The sequence below is a fragment of the Falco cherrug genome, chromosome 8 (genome assembly GCF_023634085.1).
Source record: "Falco cherrug isolate bFalChe1 chromosome 8, bFalChe1.pri, whole genome shotgun sequence".
Taxonomy (NCBI): Eukaryota; Metazoa; Chordata; class Aves; order Falconiformes; family Falconidae; genus Falco; species Falco cherrug.
In genome coordinates this window covers 42731705-42748672 of record NC_073704.1, presented here as the reverse complement: position 1 = coordinate 42748672, position 16968 = coordinate 42731705, and positions in this window count along the sequence as shown.

Below are 16968 nucleotides of genomic sequence, written 5' to 3'. Positions count from 1 at the left end.
GTTGTACTAAAAAGACATTGTCCTTAATGAATACCAAATTTAATGGGCACATGGCAAATCAGTTACTGTTGCCCTGAGGCAATCCAAACATGTAGATCCTTTTTTTTTTTTTTTTTAATTTGAGACTATTTTAATTTATATGCATACTTGAAATGTTAGGACACGCGATATCCTTTTCTGGCTGGTATTCTCATTTAGTGCCAAGTGCTGAGGTGCAATGAAAAGACAGAGACGTGTGTCGAAGTCTAAATGGCCACAGCGTTTTTCACGCAGCCACAGCATCCGATCACAGCAGCATCGCGGCAGTCCGTTCCCAGTGAAACCCGTGCTGGCTGAGCTATCCTGGACCTCGCCGGGGGTACCTCGCCCCTGGCAGAGCATCACCGCCTCCCCGCCGACAGCCGGTGGCAGCTCTGCAGTCTCAGTTCATCCTCTACATCCAGTTCAGTGTCCTTGTAGCCTTACAGGCTAGATTTAGATTGCAGGCTGCAGACCTGGGATGAAGGACCACCTGTGGGACTGGCTTTGGGAGCAGTCTACTGGAGTCTACTGGGAGGTGTCTCAGCGTGGTGCTGGAGAGCACCACATCTGAGGACAGCTGCTGTGGTGGGTTGACCACCATCCAGAGAAGACATGAGTGAACAGCGCTGTTGATTTGCTTGCTTAAAGTATTCCTGATACCCTACGTGTGTCATAATGCCTCTTGAAAATATGTAAAAAATACAACCGGTGGAAAAGGATGTTGAAATGCCGTCTGATGCTTAACTTGCACTGCTTGTCTTCTCCAAAATCCCCATTACTGTAGAAATGATGCTCTGTGAAACAGATTTTCCAGGTACAGTTGTGTATGATATTCTCCAGGTAAAGGTACAGCTGAGCTGGAACATAGATTACCAGACCTCATCCTATTTATCTTTGATATTTCATGTAACAGCTCAGCTGTACTGTTTTTTTTTTTTTTTTTTTTTTTTTTAATGATAAATTGTGGCTATTGTAAACAGAAGTACTCAAATCATGGTCTCACTGCACATGTCTTTCATGACTGTGCTGCCACAATAATGAGGAATGGGAGATAATGACTTAAGGAAAAAGTGCTGGATTAAGTGGGACAGTAAATTAGGCATTTATCTCTCTCCATTGGAGGCCTGTTTCCAGTTCCCTTCTAGGTCTCAGCTGAGCTCTATTTAAAAGTAAACCACGTCGTATTTCACAAAGCCAACCCACTCCATAGAAATCAGCATATAAGCACTCACATTAAATTACCATATTACCCAGGAGGTCCTGGTTTTCAGGAAGGTCAGAGTTGAGGTGTATTAGCTAGAAAAAATAAGGTTATATCATTCTATCTTTTTACTATGCATCCAGAGTATGGAAAATTCCCACTTACTGTCTCTCTTTCTGTTTTGTTTTTTTTCCTCCTGTGTGTTTTAAATTCTGGTAATTTTTAGACCATAAGAAAACTACTGTGTACAGAAATCGCATGCCTGCAGTTTCCTCTCAAGGGGAAAGGATTGTAATGGTATTAGATTCAATGAAGTGTGTTTGACTATGCATAGGCTGGAGCATTTTATTCGGAAAAGTATGGCAAAGATTATTATTACGGTTGCAAAGTCATAGGACCCTTGCTTTATTTAATTCAGAAGGTTGAGCTACTTAGAGGATGACTCGAGATTGCATAATGGAGAAGTCTGTTCTCTCTTGCCTTATTTGTTGCAAACGTGGAATGGGTTTCTGAGGAGTGAGATCTGGGCAGCTGAAGCTGGTTTTGATGTTTTTGATGCTTTCCCCATGGCTGGGACATATTTGCAGTGTGACTTACAGGGATATAGGATCAGAAAGACGATAATGTTTAGTCTTCTGCTATGTTTTCAAGTAGCTACATCATATAATTGTATTAAAATTCACTAGTCTTCCCCCTTATGAAATGCAGTTTCAGGACTTTACCCTGACTGCAGGAAACAATCATTCATCTTTTAATGAAAATATTTTCATGGGCACATTACACCAACTGGTTACACCAACTGTTCTTCTGACAGCAGTATTTTTAAAGTTGGATAAATGTTCTTACTTCCTAGCTGTTTACTACCACCTAATTTATTTCGTTAACAAAAAGAAAGAAAAAAAGAAATGAGAAATTACATCCCTTTTCAGTCTTCATTTTGTTTATTGAGCTGGCCAAGCTTTTTTACTCCTCTTTCCACAAATAGACTTCTGTTTTCTTTCCTGACCATCTTTGTAGTTCTTCCATTTTGAATTCGTCTTTCTCGAGCACCACACTCCAGAACTAGACGTGCTGTCCCACAAATGCTGTGTGCTCAGTGATGGATAGAAGAATGGTAATGGTGTCCTTATAGGGATTGCCTGATACACAAAGTCATGGTAACTAACTCTTTAACTTTTATGGCTATGTGACTTCCCTCTGCTGTGAAGAAGTGCAGAGCTCTTTACCACAGCTTACATTTATGGGAGCTGCGTTTTGAATAGGGAATTGTAAAAATATGAGCTGTTTATGAGCAGCAGTTCTCAGATTTACCAATCTGTTTCCTACGCTGATTTTTCTGATGAGTATTAGGTCAACTTATCAACATTTTTTTTTCTTTTTTTTTTTTTTTTCTTTTTTTTTTCCTGGTGTGTGGGGGCAGAGTTTGGAAACCCACTGCTATCTAGACAACTAGGTTCATAAAACTGGAAGAACTGGAGAACTTTCTATTGTCTACCATTATGTTGAGTTTGACAGAAATTAGGGGATGTCTGCAAAGTTATTAGGAGGGGACACAAAAAAGAATTTGCTTCCTTGCACGTTCGCTCACAAGAGCGATGTTGGTGGCTTTGCAGGCTAAAAGTGATACACTGTTATGTAACTAAAGACTAAAGCATCTCTGTTACTCAAGTCACTAAGTGTCTCACAGGCAACTCTGGCATTTCAGCTGCGTCCAAGGTGAAAAGGGTACTAAATTCACATGTTTCTGTGTGAATTATAAACCGTTGAGACATGTTTTCAGTTCTAATGGCTCTGCAGCCACCAACCTCTTGATCAGGAAAGATGATTGAAAGTCGCTGAAGTGATGTTCTGACAGTTCCTGTTCCCCCTGTTTCACTGAATTTCCATGAGTTCTTACATTGAAATGCTGACGGGTTTGTAGATGGACTGTATGTTTGTCAGTGTTGATGGAGGATGTTGTTTGGGTTTTTTTGTGTGGTAGCTTTAATCAAGGATCTCTTGAATCTGATGCCAACTGCCATCATGACTTTCTTTTTGAAGGGATCTCAGGGAAAGGCGTTTCTTTTCTCTTCAGGCCTCCCGTGACCAGATGAGCCTTCTGTCCTTGCTTTCAGTGAGTAGCCAAACACTGGCAAGCTTATACCCAGCAGTTTGTGCTGGAAGTTGGTCTCCTAGTTAGTTACCTTGTAGGTCGGAACACCATTAATAAATTGCATTAAGTTTTGAGGCAAAGGTTGGAGATGGCAGAATCCAGATCAGTATTTTACTTGGCTATAATATTTAATTAAAATATGTACGTTTATATATTTCTGCATACATATTTTCTCTTCATGATGTTTTCTAAAACAAATTTCCTTTGACTTACAAAAAGTGATGCAGAAACATTCTCAACATTACAGAATCTACATCTAAACTCAAGCAGGGTCAGAGGGGCAAACTTTTTAGGTGTTAGCACCATGGAAGTTGATAATCAGGAAAAGGAGGCTGATACCATGAAAATATCAATGATTCTAATTGCTGTGAATTCAAGTCCTGACCTTAATTTCTAACAAACTTTGCAGATTAATTCAGACCTGAGATATTTATATAGCATGATCTACAGTTTATAACTTCCAATTTTTCAAGGCGAGAATAATATCTTGAATGAAACTTTGAGAGCAGCTCCTGAACACTGTAGCAGTACCAGGTACCAGGAGGTAAGACTGTCATCTGTGCAAAAGAGAGAGTTAGAATAATGTATAGCCGAAACAATGTGCAAGTCATACACACATGAAGGACTGTAAATGGAGCTTGTTTTCTATTACCCTATGAATGGAAGGAAACTCTGAGGTGTTGGATAGGAACAAGGAAAATGTGATGTATAGTGCATATCATATAAATTACCATAATGCAAGTTTCTCTGAAGTGCTGCCTATTTCCCTGTATCCACCTGGACTGTTGAACCCAGCGTTAGGTTTACCTGCCGATGCTGTTGGTACAGCTGTGTTGTGTGTTGATGACCTGCCCGTGTCAGCAGCACCAGCATGTCCTGGTCGCTGCCGGGACCTGGCTCCTGGTACAAAGTGGGGGTCTGTGAAAGCGCGGGAAAAACCCAAGGGTTCTGTCTCTTAACTAATGTGTGTGATATTAGAATAAATACACCAATTACAGACAATACATGTAATAAAATGTTAAAGTATGTTACGAAGCCAAGGGAGGAAGGTGAGGATAAACCAGGAGGAAGGAGTATCAGCTCTCCAACCTTTTCTTCCAGTTCCTTGCTTGCTTTTCACTGTCCAGGTTTCTACTTTCTTTCTCAAGACATCTTTATCTTAGCAGTTTTATTTGGTTTATTGTAGCAGAATAATGTGGGGGCCTTCCTGCCTATCGCAGTATCTTAGCTTTTCCATGCTGCTGGTAGCACAGCTGAGTATGAGTCCAGCGCAGGGAAGGGATCCTCTGACTGCCTGTGAATGCAGTTGGTTCTGCTACATGTTTTTTTTACTTCATTCCTTAACAAGAACATACAGGGGGTAGACATGGCTTAATTATCAATGTCACATTTCTGTGTATAGCCTTACTGTAGGCACATGTAGACGTGGCACTTAAGGACGTGGTTTAGTGGTGGACTTGGCAGTCCTGTGTTAACAGTTAGACCTTATTATTTAAAGGGTCTTTTCCAACTGAAGTTACCAGAGCTGCACTTCCCAGTCAGTGCAATGCATTCCGTGTTTTCACATTGGTCAATAGAATGCATGTGCCACATCTGACAGTGCAATCCAATACCCTAGCGCGGCACAGCAGGTGACAGAAGCTGCAGCTGAGCTGAACACAACTGGACTACTTCCAAGGTGGTTGGAAAGGTGGGCTGAATTTTGGGATCACAGCACTTGGTCAAATAATGTTAATTGAATCCATGTGTTGGAAGAAGTCTTTCTGTGTCAGCATCTTTGCTTTTACCTATGAGAGGAAGAGTCGTCTTCTTTTCTAGATTTTCCATAGTCTCAAGACTTGACTAGTTGTCCATGTGCACTGAAATTCATAAACTACCTATTTGCCAAGATTTAAATACCTAACCTTTCTGATGGCACTTGGGATTGAACTATGGTTCTTGAGAGAGGTTATTAAGCCACCGTGCCCGTTATGCTTAATTTTTGAGGATAGGAAGTAACGTCTGCACTGTAGCCAGAACTCGTCTCTTTGCCCAGCTCAGCATATTTTTTAATGTCAACAATTAAGAATTGCCATTAAAGAGTGTCACAATCAAAGCATGTCTGCAATCCAGGACAAATTAATGAGATACACTAAAACCTCTACCACGTTTTCTTGTTCTTTGAGATGCTTTTTCCCCCCTCTTCCTTAGAAAATCCACCTGTAGCCATTGAGCTGCTTCTTAATAACTTTAAATGAAATTATCCAGCTATATAATGATAAAAAGTTGGCAGAGGTAATATGCTGGCAATAAGGATATGGATGCATACATTTAGAATATACATGTCCGAAGCTGTTAATTTGGTGGCCACATTATGGGCTTCCCATGTGTGACCTGGACAGAGTGAAGGTCGTTGAATCAGATGAGGCTGATGCTGATGGAGAAGTATGGCCCACAGAAGTAACAGCCCTGGTGCTTACAAGGCTAACAGGCCTTCAGCAATCATAAAATTAAAAACACAGGTGGCATCTAAGGTAAAATGTTGAGTTCAGTGCAATGGTTTTATTAATTTGTATAGAGTCAAGGTTTTGCCCCTCCATAGTCTTCCTAGTTTCTGTACAGATTGGGGTCCCTCTGATCTCATCTGTAGAACCGAATCCGTGAGACTTCTGCCATAATGACAGTTCAGTAACTCAGGTGCAATGCTTAATTCCTATTTTTATTTTAAAAAAATACAAAAGAAAATTATAGATATTTTTTCCATTGTATATGATATTCCTCTAGCTCTGAGCAGCCTTTTCCTGTTGACAAGCAGGATTCAGATCCCGCTCTTTCTGGGAGACTGCTAAAGCAACAGTTTCTACCTTGAAATATTTTTGTTTCAGAGTAAAACTGTGTCAGCAGGAAAAAAAAACAACCCAACCAACCACCAAAAAACAAACAACAACAAAAAACACTGACTGCTTTGCTTGGGAGGTGTGAATAGCATTTTCAAACAGATTTGAAGCCATTTGCTTTTTAAATTCTTGCGTGCACATTTTGCCATGCTTTCTGATTAACACCTTGCAGAGTCTTTCATTTCCTTTCCATTTGCCTTTGTGATGTGCGTTTCTCAGATCGGTGTTTATCCTCTGGGTGAGCATTACTCTCAGGAGTAAATGATCTTAGGCAGGAAAATTTTATTTTCAGAAAAACTCTTCGTTGAATGAATTTATATGAAACTTTGTGGTTTATGCTACTGAATTTCTGGTCAAACGATGATGAGACAGGAGGAGGTGATGCTGGTGGTGAGATCCAGGGGAAGGCTGGACTCTGTTCACCTTCTCTAATGTTTTCACCCTAAGACAGCAACGGGTTAAATTGTAAGAGTGGGCAGTTTTAGCGAATGAATAACATAAATCTCCAACAGCCCCTGAAACCCACTGGGGGATGTGATTCATAGCAGCAAAGAGGAGAAGTGAGCTGCTGTAAGATGAGATGTTCAAATGAACATCCCTCCATTTCCTTACGGAATGCCATGAAACAGCCTGGTGGGGGCATGGACCGAAAAACCCTTGTGAAGCAACGCTTTGATTTGAATAGCTGGGCAATGTTTTGATTTGAAGCAGTGACCAAAGTGTGTAAATGGCACAATTTTGTTTCCAGAGAGCTCTAAAATTAATAAAATAGAATTGAGGATTATTTTTTTTTTTTAAATGAAACATTGGTGACCACAACCCCTGGGGAATTTTGATGCAGAGTGGTGGGAAATGGTTGCAGTCTCATCCCAAAGCTGGCAGAGCTGAAGGCTTTGTTGTGAGATGATGAGATATGTGGCTTTACCATTAAAGGATTTTAGAGGAGAAAGAAAACAAAATTACAAAATTGTACTTCAGGCTTAAAAATTGTGTTTTGTTTCATGTGTGGCCAAAGGAAAGATGTATTCAGGCGCTCTTTTTTTTTTTTTTTTTTTTCTCTCTTCACTCTTCAGAAAGCACTGGCAGCTGGATTGTTCTGATCAATAAAATTATAGCATGGTAACAAGTTGCAGTTTGTCTGCAGGTTCAAATCCAGCTCTAGTGAGGTAATCAATAACTTTGTTTATAATGACATCTAGCTGGCAATGTGTGGCTGTTGCTGAAAAGCCTTATAAAAAAGAAGTTGGACCAAGTAGTAGTGATATTTGAATTACTGTATGAGACTGGGCATGGTCTTTTCCCATGCAGATTAAGACAAAGTACGAAGGCAGAAAGGGAAGAAACACAGGTATGATGACTTCCTTTCTTGCTTGAAAAAAAGGGTTTAATTTTGTAATTCTTCCTGATACTTGTGAAGAATTACGTACCTATCCTGTTGTGATGATGAGGTCATACATCCCACTTCCCTGGCAGTCCAGGACCACTGCTCCTGAAGGTCTTTGGCTGCTTGCAGGGAGCTTTTCTGCTCTTGCCTCTGTTTTTGTCAAAATGCTTTGAAGTGTCCATGTGCTCCTGGGTCCTCTCTGATTTGCTGTTCTCAGCCTGTTCCTTGGCCACAGGTTAAAATCCCGGTCTCTGCTTAGTCTGGAATGTATGAGGATGCTGGATCAGGCTCTGAGGTATTGGACTATTGTATGGGGAAAGCAGTGGCGTAAGGCTCTTTAAAAATAGTTTTGCTTTGTAACTATTAGGAAAGAACCTTTGAAATAACACAAGGAAAACAAATATTTGTTGGTCTTTAATTACAATGTGGTATAAAATAATGGCCAAATGAAAGGTGTGCCATGCCCTTCTGCACGATGCGCTATGTGTATCAGTGACTAGTTTCTGCTCCTTGAGTTTCTAATCACTTTAAAAAATGTTTAATTTAAGTGTTTGGGCTTGATCCTTCATTACTTGGTGCACAGCTGCCATGCTGGGCTGTGGGACAGGGCTGGGGAGGAGGAGGATGAGGAGGTGGCCCCTGGTCAGGCAGCTGGCGCTGGGTGTGATAGTGCCGCGCTGAGGCGGTGTACTTGAGGCATGGGAGCAGGAGGATCTGAGGGCTAATTGTCTGTTTTCGGGAAGTTGGTGTTATTGGCAGCTGCCATTACCCCATCCGGGCAGCTGTCACCGGCCAAGCCGACCCGCTTGCGCTAATTGCAGTGGCCTTTTCATCGTGCAGGATCACCCGGCTAACCGCAAAGAGCTGTCTCTCCATTAGCGCTGGTGGCCGCTGGCTCGATTGGCCGGGCTTGGCTGGCATGATTGGGCTGTCAGCACGGCGGTGATGTGCCAGCGTCGGGAGCGTTTAGCCGGCACCCTTTGCCCCTCTCCCTGCACCTGAACCCCCTAACCTGGCCACCCCGCTCGTTTCCGAGGGTGCTCGGGCTTCACAAAGTTCAGCTAGGCACAATTGCAGGCGGGCGGGCGGGCTCTGACAAGAGATCAATACTGTCCTCCCCGGCGCGGGCGCGGGCTGCCGGCCCTGTCAGGGGGATGTGTGCCGTAATTGGATCACGGATGCGGGAGCCATCCCAGCCTCCCGTCAGCACTGTCACAGCTGTCAGATGTCATCCCTCCGTACAGCTGTCACCGCAGGAGGGCCGGGGCTCCTTCTCCCTTCTAACCCAATGCAAATGTCCACTTAGTGGATGAATATTGAAGATATTAGACACTTCTCTATGCCTTTATGCAAAATAAAGATCTGTGTCATCTGTGAATTTCATGGAAATAAGTTGCAATTTATTCACTGTGAGAAAAGTGAAGTGAAGCCTGTAAAAATGAGAAATTATTTGGTTCAGGCTATTAAAAAAAAGAATATTTTCAAGAATAAACAAAATATGCAGATCTTCTTCTGAAGAGTAAAAACTGCCAGATAAATACATTTTTATGAGAATAGAGTCACAGCTTTGTATTAGAATATTATTCTAGGCAATTTTTTTTTTTCCTTTCTGGATACCTTGACTGAGAGCAATGCGATTGGAGTAAACTTTGATTTCTGGGGGATGGGGGGGACACACACCATTATTACAAATTACTGAGGGATATAATCCTAATATTTGTTTTAAAATATCTAGATGATGAAGAAATCTGAGAGGCACACTGATAGGTAGAAGGGGAGGTTGCTATCCAGCTGCCAGACGGGAAGATAAACCTGCGTGCATCTGCTTCTGCAAAGCTGGCTGCTTCCAGCCGTAGCTGCAGGGAAGAGCGGAGCCTGCCAGCCGGGAGCAGGGATGGGAAGGCTCCGCTCTGCCACCGCGCTCCCTGTTTTCCCGTTCTCTCCATACTGAGAAAGTTTTCAGAGAACCTGCCGAAGCAAATGCAAGCGGGAGCAAGCGCGTGTGGTTTTGTTGGGGGTTTGTGTTTTTGTTTTGTTCTTTCCTCTTGTCAGTCCTTGAACTTGCGTGTGGATGTGGCATAAACCAGACCATTGTGGTTAACTTTAAAACACGATTCAGTGAAATAACAGAACCTGTCAGTCTGTTGGGGATGAAGCATGAGCGGTGGCGTGGGTAGGCTGGGCAGCAGCCCTATGGTGTTATTGTTCCCTGTAACTGGGAGTAGTTTGTATGCGGCAGAATAGGATCCAGATCTCCCGTGCTGTCATTCGTGAGGAATAAACTACTGTATTATCTGTTAAGGAATTTAAACCCCATAGATTACTGGTTTTTTGGACCCCCACCTCCTGATGATGTCAACATCATCCCTGGCTTTCGGTCACGGCTGTTCCCGGTTTGGCTGGCTGCTTGGCTGTTTGTTTATTTATTCATCGCATTTCTTTGCCCGAGCCTGGAGCCCGGGGCTGCCCCGCTGGCGGAGGAGTGGGAACTTGATATCCACCACATAACCCCAGAGCTTGGTGAAGGACCGTGGGAGCCACAGAACCTGCCCTGGCCACTTGTGCCCAGGGGCCAGGGAAAGCCCCAGCCAGGCTCACTGCTACGGCCGTGCGCGATCTGCGGTGCAGGAATAAATAACAAAAAGGCAAACTGGAGAGAGCAGCAGTGGTGGTCCACAGGGGCAAACCCAAGCCGTAGGGGCAATTTAAAGAAGGTGGTTTGAACACTAAGCTAAAATGCAAAATTTTCACTCATTTGGATGGCAGCAGGATCAGGCGTTAGTTTTTGTTACTTGTGTCATTTGCAAAGTTCAGAACTAGCTAGGCATTGCTTCACCTCCAGCTTTTTCCAGTGCAGTACTCAGAGAATCAAACAGCTAATCCAGGCCCAAAGAACCCAAGAGGCTGGGGACAAGGACCCTGCTGCAGGCTGGTGGCTGTAGTCCTCTTTGGAGCACCTCCATCTCCACGTGCAAGTTGACATGCAACTGTAGTGACAAAGGAAGGTGGTGGGTTTTTTTTTTTTCCTTTTAAATGTGGTTTATGGCTAATTACATCAGAGATCCCAAACAATCCTTCTTACATTTGCATTAATAAGGTGTATCACATGATCCATACTGAAGTAGGAGTATACATCAAAGGTAGATTAAAGGTTGGTTAGGCATCAAACTATGTTCTATATGTAAATTTATAGCAATGATGTGCTGTGGAAAGATAGCTTACCCTCTATTTCTGTGCTACTAAATAAAATTAAAAATTCACAACTCTGGTTTATGGGATTTTAAATGAATTTGATCTCTCTTTTGGGCAGGGCAAATAAGTGTTTTGTGATGTATTATTTTACAAAAAAAAAAAAAAAAAAAAAAGACCATCGTTCTGGCTCATTTAATTTTGCAAGTGAATGATCTAAGATTAACTACAGACTAGTCAGTGCAGTTTAAAAGCTGAAAGCAATTTTCAGCCATAGATGGTAATGCCACATTTAGTCCACAACCGAATGACTCTAAATGACTAAGCTGCAAGGTCTTTGTATATGACCACAGGGCCTGATAAAGCCATAGGAACACAGTAAAAGCACAAAAATAGTTCCAATTTATTTGGTGCCATCACCTTAATGAGATTAATACAGACGTGTTCATGTGCCTAATTGGTGATTTTGTTTTAACTGGTAATGAAGGATTAAATCTTCAGGCAACAGGCTACTTGCAGGAAAAGGGGATTGGAGAAAAAAAGTTTTTAATTATAAAAGGCAGCTAGTGAAATACACCACTACAAGGTTAATAATGCATCTTTAATAATATATATATGTGTGTGTGTGTGTGTGTTGCATTTGTCACTTCACTGTTTGTCTGAGCGGTTTTAGGGAGTGTTTATTTGGAAGAGAGAGATAATGGTGATCTCAGTCATGCATCGTTGGCATCTTTTGGTACTGAGGAAGACAAAAGCTGGGCATGCCGTGTGCTCTGTTTCCAGACTTTGGCATCTGGAAAACCCACTGAGTCCATAGATTCAACATATTTCTAGGCATCCTATTTTATTCCATAGACCTTACATTTATGGAATGGAGTTTGGGGGAAAAGCTGGCTCCCAGAGGGCTGGACTGAGCTCTGTCCTGGCTGATGGCAGCTTCTCTGATGAGCAGCAGCACCAGAAGGATGAACTTCACCCTGAACGGCAGCAAGCTCTGCCCTTCCGAGTCCAGTTGTGACCATTTAAATGCTAACACTATTAAATATGCTGCCAAAACACAAACACCCAGCCTAAGTCATTAAAATGTAATTACGAGGGGGCAGCTGAGCCTGGTTTGAGTTTTGACTCAGAGGAATCTTGCAAAAAGACACCAATGCACAAACCCAAACCCACCCCAGCTTCAGGCCGAGCCCATGGACTGTTTACAAGGAATAATCCTGTCTGTCTCTTAAAATGGCTCTTTGCAGTCATTTTATTAAATTTAGCTATTTCCCCCCCCCTTTTTTTTTTCTTCCCTTTTGTACCTTTCACAAATGGATGTGTAGCGTGGGCCTTATGGCCATTTCATTTAAGCTGAACTTTCAATAGAGACAATGGCAAAAAGGTCTTGAACATGTGCGATGTGAGATACTCTTGCATTTTTAAAGTGTTTATTACTTTAAATTGTGTGTATAAGGCAGCTTTTATCAAGCAAATGGCTTTTTATACAGAAAGCAGCTTTTGGATTTGTCTTGGCAAAAGAGCAGCTCTGTCACCTTGTTTTATAGCTTCTCCCCTGTTATTTGTAAAACCAAGAGTCATTGTCTCAAATTCAAATTTCTTCTTCTTTCCATGTTTTTATTCTGCCACTGGCAGGGCTGGGTTAAAACATAGCCACAAACCAACCCCAAACCCAACAACAACCCCCCCCAAAAAAAAAAAAGCAACCCGTCAGTGCATTGTATGGTAAAACAAACTCTACCCCAATACTGTGAGTGCCTGTAACACCTTTAGGCTTCGATGATATGCTAGGAAGCGCTTTAACAGGACTCTGGGTAGTGATGCCCTGCGCTGCAAGATGCTACCTTCCCGGCGGATGAAGATGGAAATATATTTTACATTTCTTGTCAGATTGAACTTTAAGACATCTTGACTGCTTTCTCTAATTTAAACATCGCAGCCCAAATGGCAACACGCTTTGCTCGGTTCCAGTTGTGTGGAGCCTCGGTGCTCCACTGGCTCGGGGCAGCGGCAGCCAGCCCCTCTGCCGGCATCCCACTCTCCCCGCAGCGTGTCAAGCCATTATACTGGGGACCAGAATGTCACCCTGGTCTCAATGGTTCGTCAGCTGAAGGATATGGTTAACAAATGTAAAACCAAACTTCAGAGGAGCTGCTTTTCTGTGCTAAGTGATCTGTATTCCCTCTGAATTTACTTTCCCCTAACCCCGTGAAATTAACAGTACTTTCTGACATTCGACCCCCTGACCTCACATATAATAAGAATTTAAAAAGCACCATGCATGAGTGTGTCTGTGTAATGCAAAACTGGGAAAAATGACCATGTCACCATTTTATTATACAAAACCTTCTCCATCTCCATCGCATGCTTCATATATGAGTGCTCGGTTTAAAGTTATTATAAAGAAAAACACAGTTTTAACTGTAATAATTCACTGCTCGTGACTTTTATAGACAATAAATTGTAGCAAATACATATTGCTGCGCAAGAGCCCTGTACTCCATTAATGCAGATATTTACTTGGATAAGTGTTAAAAATAGTCTGCGGGAAGAGGCCGGTGGTTCAGAGACAGTGGCTTCTGGGGGGCTGGCTGCCGGGGGTGCAAGTGCGTGCACAATATGTAGGTCTCGAGGTTTAAGAGGCAGAAGCAGAAAAGTGTTATGTGGAAATGATTTTGCAGTTATCAGGCTCAGGGGATGACAGCATACAAGAGTAAGAACAAGGTGCTATGTGGCTTTTTCTTCACTGTGAAGTAAAGATTGGCAGCTGGAAGTAAGGCTTACAGGCAGACCTGCACACAGGACCTCTTCACCCAGGACTCATAATCACTACTCAAAGGAAAACGCATTTACCAGTAAAAAGCGGCTGTAGCCATCAGAAGTGTGCTTAAAACACCACTTAAATATCACTTTATACGCTATTACTTGCAAACTGTGGCTTGGTATTAAATTATACTTGCATAGGCTTTTGCTTAGGTGCTGATAATGCTTTTGAGGTTGCATTGGTGAAGAAGAATTTAGGCTGCTTTACAAAGAGACGTGACTGGAATATCCCCCGGTGCTGACAGTGACAGGGTGAAAAATTGCAGAACTGTACTTTCTTTCCCCATATAGATTGTAATTTTAATTGTCATTGTGGCCCTTCTGTTTTAATTATGGGACTTCTTTGATATATACCAGGACATCGTATTGAATGAAAATATGGTGCTATAATAGTCTCTTTATAATTAATGACCACATGTAGATCTTGGTGCATAAAAGGAAAGGAATAAATGAACAATTTATTTAACTAGGTTTTGGATTTCTTTCTGTCTTCCAGTGAATATAAAATGATCCCGGGGCTTCTGAGGCTGTTTGATGTAAGAACTGCACTGAATATCTAATAAAATTACATTGGTGTAGATTACAAAACATATTAGGTGGTTTTATTTAAAAATGTTCCCATTACAGATGGTGAATTTCTTCTATTTACTGTGTTAGCCTCCCTTGGCTTTAGATTTTGAAACAAATGATCATTTTCTTTAGTTTATTTGCAGAAGTGTTAAAAAAAAATAAAAATTAAAGCACATTTTACTCAGGAAGGCAGCAGTTTTGCAGGTGAGTTCTTATGTGAACCGTAGGTGAGGTCTCCGCTGGAAGGTAATTTGTATACCTACTGCACACGGCAAATAGCCATGCCTCCCCCCTAACTTTTGCTTTTGAAATACGATGGATTTATGTTCTATTAATTTCTGGCTGAAGAGCACCTTCTATGCGTCCGGTCCTAAGCAAGAGCGGCTGTAGGAAAACGCAATAAAAGTGACTGGTAGTTTAACGTTTGGATGCAGTCTAGGAAGGAGAAATAAATAAATAAATAAAAGCCCCAAATAAATGCCTGCGGGGAACGCCACGCCATCCCGCAGCCAGCCCTCACAGGTTTTCCCCAAACAGGCACACGCAGACTTGCAAATACACCCGGCTGATATACATTTCAGGAGAGTGGAAACCTCTATGGATTTCTGAAAAGCAGACATATTTGTCCAGTGTCTGTCAGTGTAAAACTAGAAAATATACCCTGACAAGCTTCTGCTAATTTTATTGCGGCACGGCGCAGTGTGCATGCATCCTGGGCGGGCTGACTGCAGTTCAATTGCCGAGCAGGATGAAATTGGATCGGCAGAGACAGGGACTACCCTGGGGTCAGCCGCGACCATGCCACTTCCATGTGATGTCTAGTTGGGGTGATGGTGTGTAAATAAACGTGGAGAATTGCAAATCTTGTCATGGCCACGCAGAACAGCTCAAGCATTTAAAGATGGTTGCCCGCAAACCTAACTGGAGGGTGGTTGCTCTGTGTGGTGGCTGAAGAAAAACTCCCTTCTTCGCCCCAGTCTTCTCCTTCCTGACATCTCCGAGAGCACTGACCCAGCACCGCATCGCTGAAGGGATTAATCACCAAATTGTTTTTCATTTTAGTGGAAAGTAAAGAAACTAACTAACCGCGTTCTAATATTGTTCTTTTAAAGCCGGGCTGTGCTGAGGCTGGCAAATGCTTTGTATTTATGTTATCTGACTTGATTTATTTGTTTTTTAAAATGAGGTGAGGAATCTTAATGTCCTACTGTTTAATGAATTTAGGCGCATTAAAGTTCCATGAGGTCTTTTCATTATTATGAACTTTACTAATGTTAGAAAATAAAATATTATAGAATTCACATTTCCTGCTTATGAATCTAATTTTATTTAAATACTACTTACAATGGTCATTAAAATACACTTAAATTTTGCTACCTTCGACCAGTAAGATGTATTTTTTACCAGTTTTACATTTATACATATCTGTTTTTCTGTTACTTTTCCCACATGACAATTACCTTTCATTACAAATTTATAAAATCATTTACATTTTAGCAGTTTAAATGTTTCTGCTGACATTTTGTAACTATTACCCTCTTCTAGAATGGCATATGTTCAGGCAGTTAATAAAAAATTAAATGGAATAGCACTAGACAAGGTGAAGCTTTGTATCAGAGTGTTCTGCACATTTCTGAAAATACCATCTTTGTGTTGCAAACTGTGAAGTGAGGTTAGGGCTATGCCAATATGTGTATTTGTCATAACTGTCACAGAGTCCATGAACTAGCCAATCATTCCACTCTTAATTAGACAGTTACATTTTGCTTTTTAGAAAGCATCCCCATGTAAAATGGTGTCTGAGATTCGAGAAAGGTGCTTGGAGCAAAGGGGGCAGAGAATACGAGCATCAAAACACTTTTTATCTGGATGAGGCAGAGTTTTTAACTGCTGCCTGACTCGTAAATGGGGGGATATAGATTGTGTACCATTAAGAGTCCTCCCTGATTTTAAACAGAGGAAATGTCGTCTTAGACTTCTTGAAGAAGGGGGCAACGAAACTGCTTAGGTGTAGCACATTTAGGTACATGCTGCGTGTGTAGCATAAATAAATCAGAAATGCCGGTGGGAAAAAAAAAAAAAAGAGAGATGTACTATTAGCTTACTTGGAGATTGTTAAGCATCTGAGGACTGTGCTTGGGTCGTGTGTGCTGGTATGAGGCTAGAAGGGCTTGTCTGCATAAAACCATGGCTCTCATCAAGCACACTTTCTCAGTCTCATAAATCTGGTCGGACTTCACAAAGATATTTACAATACTTTCTGCTAAATACAGATTCTGTGGCCAGACCTAGGGTAAAGAAAGCAAAAAATAGGGATAAAAATAATCTTGCCTGCCTGTTGTATTTCAGTTCCCCCCCCCCCCCCCCCTTTTTTTTTGTTACTATGTCAATAGGCATTTGGGATTTATTTTTTTTTTAAAAAAAAAAACAAAACCAAACCCAAAATTGCAGTTCTTCATTTATGACTAAATATGCTGTTTACAGCTCTATTGTAATCCTAGGTTTAAACATAAGGTTCAGAAAGATCCTTTAAAAAAAATAAACCTTGATTTACGCTGCTAGGAAGGAGGGTTTGTCTAATAAGGGTGAGGTGTCCAAGAGGGATTATTAGTGTTTGCCACTAAATTCACCTTGGGATGTGACTGTGATAAATTCCTTGGCTCCTTATTTAAGCAAATCAGTGCTAGATCGGATGCAGAGAGAAAGAGAAATTCCGTTTCCTCTCTACTAATGGCCACTCTGCTTTGTTTTC